Below are 12,917 nucleotides of genomic sequence, written 5' to 3'. Positions count from 1 at the left end.
AGCACAGTTATTACTGATTCGTATTGTGGAAGGACCCTGCTGTTGCACTTACTGTACGGTGGCTGGTGTTTGTAGTGCATCTCTGCATCATTAATGCACCCCGGGCTGGTGTTAATGTGGCTGAGGATGAGGATCCAGGGTGGTAAATCTACACATCCGTCCGACTAATGTGTTTAATTAGAGGCGATTTATCATGCCATATTAATTATTGATAAAAACTGCAATCGTGTCTGCAGTCATAGGAGCAAAGAAAATGAGCTATGGCTGAATAGAGAATGAAGGTGAGGTAATGGGGGTACTGAAATAAAACAGAACAAATGAGAACAGCACAGGCAGAATACCTAAGCAGGCACACCTCTGCCTTCCCGCCTCCAGTGGATAATGAAGCAGTGCTTGTGTGGATGTATATGTACACAAATACACTGTATGTCCAATAGTGTTCAGATGCACCTTCTAATGACTGGATTCAGGTCCTGTAAGCAGAGCACATCAGCTAAACAAAGACAAATGTCTGGCTGATGTGCTGTTTTTGATTGTCATGTGAATCTAAAACGTTCTCACCATTTCCTCTGATTTGTTAGGCTTTCCAGATCTTTTTCTTGTTGTTCTAAAGACAACCATCAAAAATAGAATATTGTGAATATTACTGAATGTTGGTTTGGTATGTCCCTTTTTTGGCCTTTAAGGTAGCATCATTGCTTTAAAATTGAATATAATCTCTATACAGTAGCATTGCTGATAGAAACCTAAGATCATTGTATGCAGTGCTAAGCATTAGGATGAGGAGGTTAAAGTGCCCTGGCATTGGACTTTTTTTTGAAGTGATGAAACACTATCAAACACCCTTAAGATGAGCTGGAATGCCATTTGGGACCAGGCAGCACCATGTTATCTGTGCATACCATTCAGTGCACATCTTATTAATAATGTAACTGTGCATATTATTTGTACAGCGGTGTACATATATGTATATGTGAATATGTATATGTACAGTGTCCCTAAAAGGTTTGTTTTGTAAGTTAATGTCAAATTAATTTTAAGCATACCACTCTGTGACTGTAATTTCCTTTTTTTTCCAAAGCGTTTGTGTTTCAAACTGTTATCATCTGCGCAGTTTTTTCACAGACCCCTGCAAGTTTGCATCCCAAATGTCTTTCAATAACTGGTACTACATAATTTGGCATCAACAGCTCTATGTAGGTGTTTCCCATAACTGTCTACCAGTTTCTGACATCTACTGGGAGCAATTACATCCACTCCTCCATCCAAATTTTTTTAACTATTCTATGTTTGAAGGGTTTCTTGCATGTGCATCCTGTTTCAAATCACCCCACAGCATTTCAGTGGGGTTCAGATCTGGGCTTTGACTAGGCAATTTCACAAACCTTCACTTATTCCTTTTAAGCTTTTCCTTGGTGGATTTACATGTATTTTTGGGATCTTTATCTTGTTGGAAGGTCCATTTCTTATAAAGGGGGATTCATAGTTGAACTTCTGATTGCAAGTTGGTCAGACCCTGAGGCAGCTAAGCAGCCTAAAACCATAACATTCCACCACCATGCTTTACAGTTGGTATGCTGTTCTTCTGATCAAATTCAGATCCTGCAGATTGTGTGATGAAATTTTGGGGTTCTCAGAGACTTCTTTTAGCATTTTATGGTCTGCTCTTTGGTTACATTTGGCAATGGTTTTAAATCTTCTTCACTTGTAGATCTAAATGTCACTTGTGTAATTATATCACCTAGCAATTATCTGTCAATATACAATACATTAAGATGCATATGTGCAATCGATTACCGAGGAGAGAAGTCAGGAGAGGATGAAGTCTTTGTTTGGATGAGCAGGAGTTTGGAGATATATTGTATCGTGTGTGTGTGTGTGTGTGTGTGTGTGTGTGTGTGTGTGTGTGTGTGTGTGTGTGTGTGTGTGTGTGTGTGTGTGAAACTGACGAATGCATTGCCAATAAAGCATTGGCCCCCTCACTGTCAGCGGTCAGTGGCATTTACCGCGGCCGCAGGAGGAGACGCCTCAGAGCCGATATCCTTGAGCGGTTAAAGGCCTCTGGAGCTGAGGAGCTGCTGTGAAAGGTGGGCTCAGGCCCGGAGAAGAAAAGCGGCTCTCTCGCAGGGATTAGCCACAGGAGATTCCTCGCGGATAGCTGTCCCTTTTTTCCCAGGGACACTGTAATATGATTACTTTGTTGTTTGCGCCCGCTCCAGTGGTTAAGCACTATGGAGAAGTGGGCTTGACTACCTCCAGGATGGACAATGGGGGCAGAAAGAGTGAGAGAGAGAGAGAGAGAGAGAGAGAGAGAGAGAGAGAGAGAGAGAGTGAATGTTTTTGGAGGGAACATTGGAATTCTGCTCCATTGGGGACAGCTGGGGTCTTATACTCTGAGAGAAGAAGAAGAGAAAGACGGAAAAAAAAATCTTCTTTTCTTTCAGTGAATGAAAGGCAGCTGTGTAGTGTTCTGTAATACGGTGGTCAGCAGAGGTGCACCAGCCCTGGCCAGCGGGGCTCTTTGGATCTCAGCAGAAGCCCAGAATCCCCTACTACACCCCTACTGTTCTACAGCCCTGGTTCCTCTCAGCCACTTTTCGTTCATCCATATGGACAAGACCCTCTTCTAAATACCCCCATATGGTAAAGTGAAAAGGAATGTGTACATTATGTGATTTTCACAGTTATTCTCGCTGAAGATAATTAAGGCCACCAATGCATATCACTGCTAATTGCTTTACTGTATATTTAAAACCCTCCTCAGAGATCTCTGTTAACAAACTGCAGTGAAAGAGGTTCCCAAACCATGCCAGCACTATTAAACTTAAAACATGAATATCCTTGCTTTCATAAACATGAACTACATGTTTACACTATTCTCTGTTGCTCTCTTGAAAATATAATTCCTAAATGATCCCCATCTTGGACAGAGTATTCTTACCTTTAATTGATATAGAGCCTTTATATTATGTGGAGGTTCTATAAACTTTCAAAAGGTTCTTCATAGTCACACATCTTATTTCTCAGAATGATTCCATTTATTGAAAGATTCAGATGTGGCTGTTCTACGGGATCACCCCAAAGAAGCCCAAAAAGAACATCTGTGAAGTCGAGGGGGTTTTCACGTAAATGCAGAGGATCACAGTTTTACTAGCAAAACTAATAAGGCCACTGACACATCCATCCATCCATCCATCCATCCATTTTCCAAGCCGTTTCTCTGTCAGGGTCACGGGGGCCACTGACACATATTACTGCTAAATAGTTTACTGTGTATTTAAACAGCCCATATTATGGAAAAGTAAAGTTTCCTCATCTTTTTTTAAATAAAAGTGTTTGAAATAGTGTGTAGACATTGTTAAAGTTTCCACTCTCCAGTCAACTAAGCTGCAAAAACGGCCTTTGCACTGTTTCACAAAACAACACATTTACATACATTCAGCCTACATCAGTTTAGCCCTGTCCATTTCTGTTGAAGTTATTAGGAGTGTTTCAGGCTGGACTGCTTTTTGAATGAGGTGCAATGCACTGCAGCCAATCAGAACAGAGATAATTTAGATATATATTAGACACACAAAATAAAATTATCCTGTTTAATTCAAAAGTGGTGGGAAAATGGAATGTAAAAATGAATTATGACTGTTTTTGGCACATAAACCCACAAAAATGTCAGAAGTGGATCTCAGGGAAAATAATAGTAAACAAACATGTAAGATATTGGCCCTTTCAAGGCCTAATCAAATCAGGAATTGCTGTAACCAGCAGCCTGCAAAATTTCTAAACAAATATCAGTGCTACACGCCTGCAAACATGCAAACACATATTTTCATAAGTTAAAAAACATGTGTAGCCTCATAGTTTGTCCCATGGTGGTCATGGCACTGCTTCAGTAATTTCTCACTGGACCTTTTTATTATTGCCAGTAGGTTCCTGTTGTTCATATCTCTCTGTGTTTTTGTACCAAACAAAATACACACATAGCCACTTGCTGAATATTTGAAGAGTGCTAGCACACTGATTGTCGCTAGTATATTTAACTTGTCTGTTGTGAAGCTGAAGAGGACGGAGTGTTGTTTTTTGGAGCCCAGGGTTTCTCAGAGTGAAAGCCTAACTCCAGCACTGTTTGTTTGACGGCCCAGTCGTTAATCATCATGGCCATTGTTTAAACTGTATTGAGTGTCCTTGTGCTGTTCAACAGGGAGACAATGCTCTCTCCAAGCTGACTCAGGCCTAAAAGAAAGTTTATAAAACTACCACCCAATGGAATCTGCAGGGAAGCACCTTTTAAAAGCACTAGTATTCATTAGAGCTCTCTGTAGTTCAGAGCCCTTCCCACTTCTTTATAAAGCAGCACACCTCCCAGCACCCTCGTTAGCTGGAGGTGCATCTCCAGAGCAACATCCAATATGAACCATGTATCAGTCCACAGCTTGGACTCTAATTAATGAACAAGCAGTGTAGAGGACATTATAGAGATGAACCTCCTCTTCTTCCACTTGTCACTTCTTCACTGAAAATGCTGACTATAACAACAGATATTTGAAGTATTCTAAGTATTTATTTTTCAGTGTCACGAAAAAAAGCAGAAACATATTTAACAGAGAAATACACAGAAGTTTAATCAACTAAATACAATATCATTTTTTTCAGTATTTAGTGTGTCTACACTTAGAAGTTGGTTGCATTTTCTGCTTCTCAACTAATCCCAAACATATTCTATAATACTGGGGTCTGGACTCTGTGGCGGTCAGCCCGTTCTTCTGAAAATACCAGCAGCTTCCTTGTTTGATTTCCGAATGTTCTACTTATATAGTATTATATAGTGCCCTTTTCAAAAAGGTACTATATAGAACTATATACAACACACTCTCCATCAATCTGAAGAAGACTTTCATGATGCAAAGAACCCTTTAAGCATGGGTTGAGTGTTCATGGTTCTATATACAACCATTTTCTTCCTAAATATCTCTAGAAGAACCACCTTTGGAGTGTGTGCTGGTTATCTGACAGTGACTGTTTTGGTGGTCTACATGGTGTTGCATGGTTGTTAGGAGTCCTGTTTTTTGTTTTTCCTTTTCTACATGTTTTATTAACTCCAGTTTTGGAAATTCCTGTTTTTTCATTAATTTTCCTTTGACTTTCCATCATTTTCCCTAGTGGATTCCCTTACTTGCAACCATTTCAGAATTATCACCTGAAAAATAAATGTTGTTCTTAATGGCCATTTTAACTTAAGGGTGGTCTCTGACTTTACAGGAACTTTCAGTGAAAGTAAACGTATCCTTCAGAATTTATTACATTTCAACAAAGTTGAATATATTATGATTATTACATTTTCACAAAGTTAAAACGTTCTCTTAAAGTGTGTCTTTAGTAAAGGCTGTGAAGACAACAAATTGAGTACTTTTATAAAAATCTCTTTCTGGATGTCTGATTAATAAGAAGATCATGAGAAAACAGTGAGGTGATTTGTGCTGTACTGTGGATTGTGATCATGTGGTATTAAATGTCATTAGGATCAGATGAGGCTGAGATGAGGAAGGACAGGAGATTGGAGATTAGATAGGGGAGATCAGTAATGGAGGGACGTGGATGCAGGATAAGTGGATCAACTTATTCATGACAATAATTTCTCCCTCCCTCCCTCTCTCACTCTCACTCACTCTCCAAGCTCTAACTTAAGACCTCTTAGGTGGAAATGCTCTCATTCTTCTTGAAGTACGATGTACTGAAAGAGGAAAAAGAGAGACTGTCAACCAAAGCCAGTTGTTCATTTTCTTTACTTGGTTTAAATTACCTTTGTCTGCTTAGCATCACTGTGTCTTTACAGTTTATTTTCCATTTCTAAACAGGGCAATTAGCCGTTGCTCTAAGAACATTCGCATCTGTAGTCCATTAGAAAGGACACAACTAACAGAGCTCAAATACTGACTCATCAATCAAAGACAAGGTCCCGCCCCTCAGCTACCTCCACCACCAGCTGTGGAATTCCTCTTAATGTTCCCCAACAGGCATTTGTAAACTTCTGTGTTCATCAAGCTGTTTATATAAACCTAAACATGACATATTAGATTGTGATATACAGTGTGTATATATATATATATATATATATATATATATATATATATATATATATAGTATACATACAAGATTTGGAAATAGGTATAATTAGAGTTGGTAGATAATTATGTATTTTTTACTCAGGTTAATGACTTAATTGCTAACCAGTATTTGCCTGCTGTACAACACAAGGTGCGTTCAGTAATTGTGGGGTCAGCTGTCTTGCAGAAAGAGTATGCAGTTACCTGGAAGCAGCAGGGTTAATGAGTCCTTCTTTCTGTCTCTCACCCTACCTCTCTAGCTCCCTCGCTCATATCAGATCAGTATTGATTAGGGGATCACCTTGGCATCTGACCAAACAGGTATAGGCCACAAGAGAGGGGAGGCAAACACCCACTCAGTAAATAAAACTGCTCAGTCAACATTGCCATTCCAACCCATTAACAATGAGGAGGGCAGCCATTCTTCTGGAAGGTGGCCCCAGAGCCTGAGAGAGGAGCGTCTGGTTTCATTCACACGTCACATGTTGGGTGGGCTAAGTTTACGGTTGATTTGGGATACTAAATGTTATTGTAAATTCATATAAAATGATATATGAATTATTCCTATAACTACTCTTTAAAGGGTAGCTTCTCAAAAGTTCTGCATAATTCAACTGATGAGACAAAGTAAACAAAGTCTGTCAGAGTGGTTTGATGGGAGAAGGTCCATTGTAACAGTGGTTCATTATGTCTACCCACTTTTTCCTTACAGTGGGGGTGATAGAAACCAAGGGTTGCAATGTCTGGGATTCAAATATAGCCATTTCATTTACTATGAAAAATGGCTGGTTAACCTACACGTCTCCTGCGTTTTTAGGGCAAACATTGAAGTTTGCAAATGGAACCAAATAGGGTTCTTTGGAGGGATGCCAGCTTTTGGTTCCCTAAAGAAGCTTACGATGGACAGCTCTTTAAAGAACTATTTTTGTAAATATAATCTGTGCAAAAAAAACTTTATGAAGTTTCAAGAACGTCCACAGGCTCACTGCCCATTGAAGCCTCTCCTAGAATCATAAATTCTCGCCAGAAACCATTTATTTATTTGGAAGCGTGTATTGAGGATGCAGCATTTCTACAGTTGTATGCAAAAGTTTGAACACCCGCAGTCAAACGACATGTTTTGTTTATTTTCTAAGTGAAAATAAGTGCACATCCTCTACAGGGGACAAACTTAAATATGGCTTTTTCTCTGTACAGTTCTGCACATGTAATGTTTAATGTATCCCCCAATATGTTAAATTCAGCAAAGAAACAGTAATAATGCATTAAAATGCGTATTAGGCTGTGCTCTAAAGAGGATATAAACACATATACACAAATGTAAGCTGTTGCCCAGAGAAACTTAAAATATATATCTGATTTGATGAAAAAGAAAAGTGTGCAGGACGTGGGGTACATTTTAGCTTAAAATAATGGATTTACACTATAATCATCACATGTAGGGCGGGATAATTCGCTAAAACAAAGACTCTTGCAGTTTCATTAAAAACCATCTTATAGTCAAATGTAAGCTTGCATTTTATACACTGATAATGAAGCCTACTACTGTCATGTTTGACCCATCCATGCTCAGAAACTACATTTATCATGATTAGGTAAAATGCCACAGAACGTGTCCTGGTTGGTCTAAAGTGAAACTGTGTAGTTATATCTTGGGTGAACTCTTGGGAGTACTCATAATATAACTACACAAATTTACCTATTTGATTACATAGAACTTATATACCTTTATCCACAATCGCGGATTTTCTATCATTTCTTGAAAATCAGTAGTTTCATGTTACAAAAAGACTAAATTTAAGTGAAAAAAGCTTACATTTTAGCCACATGGTTTGATAGAATCAGATCAGAAAACCGACAGATCAACTGAAATGTATAATTTCATACATTGACATTAATGGGTTAATAACATGCCTTAGTTATTAAGGAAAAAACTACACACATGCAGTAGAAAAGCATATTATTATAAGCTTTGAGGTCAGTTTGACGTTCTGAATGAACTCCTGCCATGGCATTTGAGCGTCTAATAACGTCTTCAGGATAGATCGAGCGGGCCTGTCTTAACTTGACACCAGTGACGAGGCTGAAGCTGCCTGATATAATAGCTTTTGTAGTAGATAAGCATAGCTGCTTAAGGCGATGAAGGCTCGGAAAAGCCGTTTTGAGCTGACCACAAGGAAGGGGGTCTGGGGGAGGGTTTGTACAGGAGCAAATCCAACCAAGGTCAGAGGTAGGGGTCAGGGGTCATGGGGCCAGGCCCCAAGTCCTGGGACACCAGCAGGATTATATGAGTGGAAAAAGAGCCTATTCAGGCAAGGATCGGAGCACAGTTCTCAAAGATCAGCTGCTGACTGCACGTATGCTTCCCTCTCTAATGTGTGAAGGCTTAAGGAGCAGTGAAGGCATGGCCTGCCTGGCAGCATGTTCTTGTCTGGAGCACATTCATCACTAATGAACTCAGACTGGCCCTGATATAAAACAACAGAGAGAGCTTATTTATTGGACTGTCCCTGATATGCCACTCATAGTCTTATGTTGTTTGTAGTGTATTGTACAGTCTATGTTTATAACAAAATCTCATATATCTGAAAAGGTAACTTTAATGGAGAGGGGAAAAAATGTTCTGAACTAATGTAAGTTAATGTAATAAGATTTTATTGCAAGTTATTTTACTGTGTGTGCGAGTGTGTGTGTGCGTGTGTATGTGTGTGTGTGTGTGTGTGTGTGTGTGTGTGTTCTTCATTTTTAACTTTTTTAGTGTTTTTCATGTATTGAGTCATAGAAATGGTCCATAATTACTTGCAATGTAATGTTTTCACATCCATTAGAAACACATTTTCTTTGTCCTGTAAAGTGCGTAGGTTTTGTTCTGACAGTGATGATATAGAACTCCTTGCATTATATATACAGTATGTATATATAATTCATAATAACATTTAAAGTTTCATCAGTTTAAGTCATACGGCTTTGGTTTGCACAGTTGAATAAGCATTACATTCTCCAATAATGTGATGTTGGTTTTGGCAATGAATAGTATATCACATCTCTCAGTTACTTCACAGAATTGGTGTGATCAAATGCTAACAAACGGGTCACTGTGTGCTTCTGTGATCTATAATAAGCCATACAAGCCTCTGTGTTATTCTTCAAACATAATTCCACCAGGGTTTTTTTTTAATTATTTGATTTCTTTAACACTGTCACCACACTGGGATCATGGCAGTCAAAGTGGTTCCATGAAATTCTATTAAGTCCTGTTCACTGTGTCTGTCTAAATGCTATAACAGAAAAAAGCCACAGCTGATGGGCACTCAGTTGTCACAAAGTGTTTGTGGATTCCATAATTGTGAACATGCTCTGAAACAGGGACATGTCTTGTTTAAGATTAGGGCAGTTTAATTACACACATGTATACGCTCTTAAAAAAGGTTCATACATAAGTGTTGACTTAATTCTCATAAAAGCCTTTAAATACTATAGAACATTTACATTAGGTAAAGGTTCCTTAAACTCTGAAAAGGTTCTTCACACTTACGTGTCTCACTGTCAGAAATAAATCATCCAAAGAAAGGTTCTTTAGTGAACTGAAATTGGTTCTTACTGGCATTGTTCCAACCCTTTTTGGCACTTTCATTTTTAAGAGGGCATATTGCTTGAATTGCTCTGTACTGTAGACTAGTAGCTGGTGCAGTGATGCTTCTGCTTGGCTGAAATTCCACTGCTTCCTTCTGTGGCCCCTGCCGTCTAAGTCCAATGATAATAGTACAGTATTATAATTTCGCTCTCATCTTGCTCTTCCCTGGTAAAATGGGGATTAAATGGAGATTATGGCAGTGCCTTTTTCTTTATCCCTGCCTAAGCCAGCAGAGCATGCAGCTCAAAGGTGATGGTGCACTGTGTGATCTCCTCTCCTACCAACGTGAAACTTTACAGAGGCCCGCTTTATAGAAAGACTCTCCACTGCTGTGAACCATTCGTTTTCATTTTCAACCTGTCAGCGAAGCAGCCGCTGAGTACAAATAGCTGTGAAGAATCACAGGGCAGAGATATGCAACAGGTGGGAAAGATAGTGAAGCTGGTGCTGCTTTATGAAGCATGTAGTGAGCATGAAAAAAAAAGAAATTAAATTCATTCCATCTGAGGTTGCTTATGAGCTGCACTGTGGTGAGCTGAGGAGAAACGGGCTGAGCTTCATTTCTCCTGAAAATACATCAGATACAAAACAGATCTACAGTGCTCTTATTAAGGCCAGAAGATGAGGCTTTGGTTTTATTCTGTTTTCTTTAAATGTGCATGTACAACAGAACTGCTATTTCGATGTGTAGTTATCTAATAGATTAGTTCAAATAACAGCAGAGACCAGTGGGCTATTTCACAAAGCAGGATCTCTCAGTTTAGTCACATAACATGAGCCCATAGTCAATCCTGTCTAATAAAAAAGTGTTTTGTATTAGGGAATCCTCAACTTAAGTTTATCTTAAGTTATCTAGCTAATTGAGAAATCGTGCTTTCTAAAATATCCTCAATATTGTTTGTGTTGAAGAGAATGAATTATTCTTATAAAATAATATTTATAATAACAATTGTTATTATTAATAATAATTATTAGCAGTAGTAGTATTGTTATTATTATTATTATTGGATTTTTATTGCTGTTATTGTTGCTAGAATCATGATTTTTTTCATTTTTTTTCCATTATTGCTGTAATTATGGCTATCATTACTATTATTATTTGTTGTAGTAGAATAATCATTAATAATAATCATATTTACATTTTGTTATTACTTTATTAGCTTTATCGCCATCATATTAATAATAGCACCAGCAGCCATTTAGCACTACACACTATTATATTAAGCATGATTATGCAGTAATAGAAGTAGTATTAATAGCAGTAATATCATTATGATCGTTATTATTAACTACTTCCCCCATTCACCCAGCAGAGCCTCACTCTTATTACCCAGCAGCCCCTCTAGGTGTCGCGCTCTCGCAGCGTCTCGTGGCTCGTTGGCTCCAGCGCGCGCCCTGACGTCACCGCGGCGTTGATTTGCTGAGGCGGCGGCGGAGTGGAGTTAGAGCGCGAGAGCACGGCGCGCGACCTGCCTCACTATGATCTAGAGCCGGTCAGCACGCACTCAGAGAGAGGGGGAGAACCCGCGCGGAGAGCCAGGTGAGTGCACGCGGCTGCAGCACACACAGACACGCGTGCGCAAAGTCCTGGAGCGAAGGCACGCACTTTTTAAAGCCCGCCCGGGCTCGCGCTCCTCGGCGTGGATGAAAGGAGCCGCGTGCAGCAGAATGCGAGCCTGAGCCGCGTGCTCCGCTCTGCCGCGCTCTGCCCGGGTCTGAGGGCAGAGGACAGTGTGGGTGTCTGAGAGCACCTGCTGGAGCTCCGTGCTCCGGGCTGCGTATACCGGGCCACATGCAGGGATGTTGTGTTGACGTAAGCGGGTGCTCGAGCAAGGGGGGCGAGCCTCCAGCTTCCACGAGCTGCACTCTCGCGCTCTCCAAACTGTTGCACCAGCATGCTGTCTCTGTTGCCTGTGAGTTTAAAGCCAATCCGGCGGGTGTGGTGGTCAGTAGATAATAATAAAACATGACGGGCAGTTTTATTCAGGCGTTGGGCCGCACCGTGACGTGACTGTACATGAAACGTAAACACCGAGGCAACGGTGCTCCTCAGACTAACTTACTGCCTGCGCTCCGGGCTCTTAACTGCACTGCTAAGGAAAAGGTGTTGTGATTAACTACACGCTTCAAAATAGTTATTCAGGTGTTCTTTAGTCAAAGCAGTGGCTCTGTTTGGAACCATGAGGTCTATATCATCCGCTTCTTTGCATGGAGAAATGGTTCTTCAAATTGACCCAGAATGTGTTGTAAGTGGTTCTGTGCAGGACCTTTTTTGAAAATAGTTCCATAGAGCACCAAAAGGCTTACAATCTTGACATCGTAACAATAGAAGAACCCTTTTTGGTGCTATATAGAGCCATTTAAAAAAAAGGTTCTATATAGAACCACACAGCACACTCATCAACCTGAATAACCGTTTCAGGATCGAAGAACTGTTTAAGCATGCAAATGGTTCTATAATTTAACCTATTATTAAAGAACCATCTTTTTTAGTTGTGCAGTAGCACTTTTTTCTACCTCTAGCTGCTGTTTCACTTAAGCAGATTCACGTGTGGCGAGTAAAACGGTCAATTCCAGTCATGTAGCTATTGATCAGCATGCACCTTTCCTGCGTTACCTAATTCTGCTAACGCAACAGAGCGGTCAGCGCTTGCAGCTCGTGCGTGCACGTGTTTACTGCCGCGTCGGTTGCAGTCTTTTTGTGTTTTTTAGGTTGGGTTTGTCGCTGGTTGCTTTTTGGGGTAAATGCTGTGCAGCCTCCGGAGCGCACGGCGCGGCAGCCTCCAGCGCGCGCTGCACGGCTAAACGAGCTTGCGGTCTCGCCGCCCTGTTGCTGGTGATCACGTCTTATCGATGCAGCCACACCAGCAGCCCCAGACACGCTGCTCGCTCCACATGTGCTCCAGTCTGCTGGATTCTGAACGGTGTGAAGGGCTTTGGAGCGCGTTACGCACGGGCGAGCTGCTTACGCGCGGTGCCGTTTGAGCTCCCGGGCACGAACCTCTCGCAGCTTTCGCAGACACGGCGTGTAAAGGCGGCACAGGTAGGGCCCGCGGAGAACGAGCGTTAACCTGGGACTCTCCTGCTTCGTTAGGAGGTTCCCTGATTGGAGACGCTGCGTTTACTTATTCTGATAAATGCAAGGTAAAAAGCTCTGCTTAGTGTTTGTGTTAAGGTGCATG

At 40.7% G+C, this 12,917-nt stretch overlaps 1 protein-coding gene across 2 annotated transcripts in view; it reads left to right on the top strand.

Annotated features, from left to right (window-relative positions):
* The first annotated feature begins 11,188 nt into the window (after positions 1-11,188).
* zbtb16a (zinc finger and BTB domain containing 16a) overlaps positions 11,189-12,917 on the top strand; it is a 116,476-nt gene continuing 114,747 nt past the window's right edge. The window contains exon 1 of one of the 2 annotated variants that reach the window (XM_017719856.2): positions 11,189-11,275. The gene's annotated coding sequence lies outside the window, so the exon portion shown is untranslated. Of the gene's footprint in view, positions 11,276-12,490; positions 12,779-12,917 lie in introns of those variants that run through there. The other variant, XM_037545716.1, reaches the window with a different exon arrangement.

This window comes from Pygocentrus nattereri, chromosome 16, assembly GCF_015220715.1.
Source record: "Pygocentrus nattereri isolate fPygNat1 chromosome 16, fPygNat1.pri, whole genome shotgun sequence".
NCBI lineage: Eukaryota > Metazoa > Chordata > Actinopteri > Characiformes > Serrasalmidae > Pygocentrus > Pygocentrus nattereri.
Note: the sequence above shows the minus strand (reverse complement) of the source record. Positions and strands in the feature narration are given on the sequence as shown.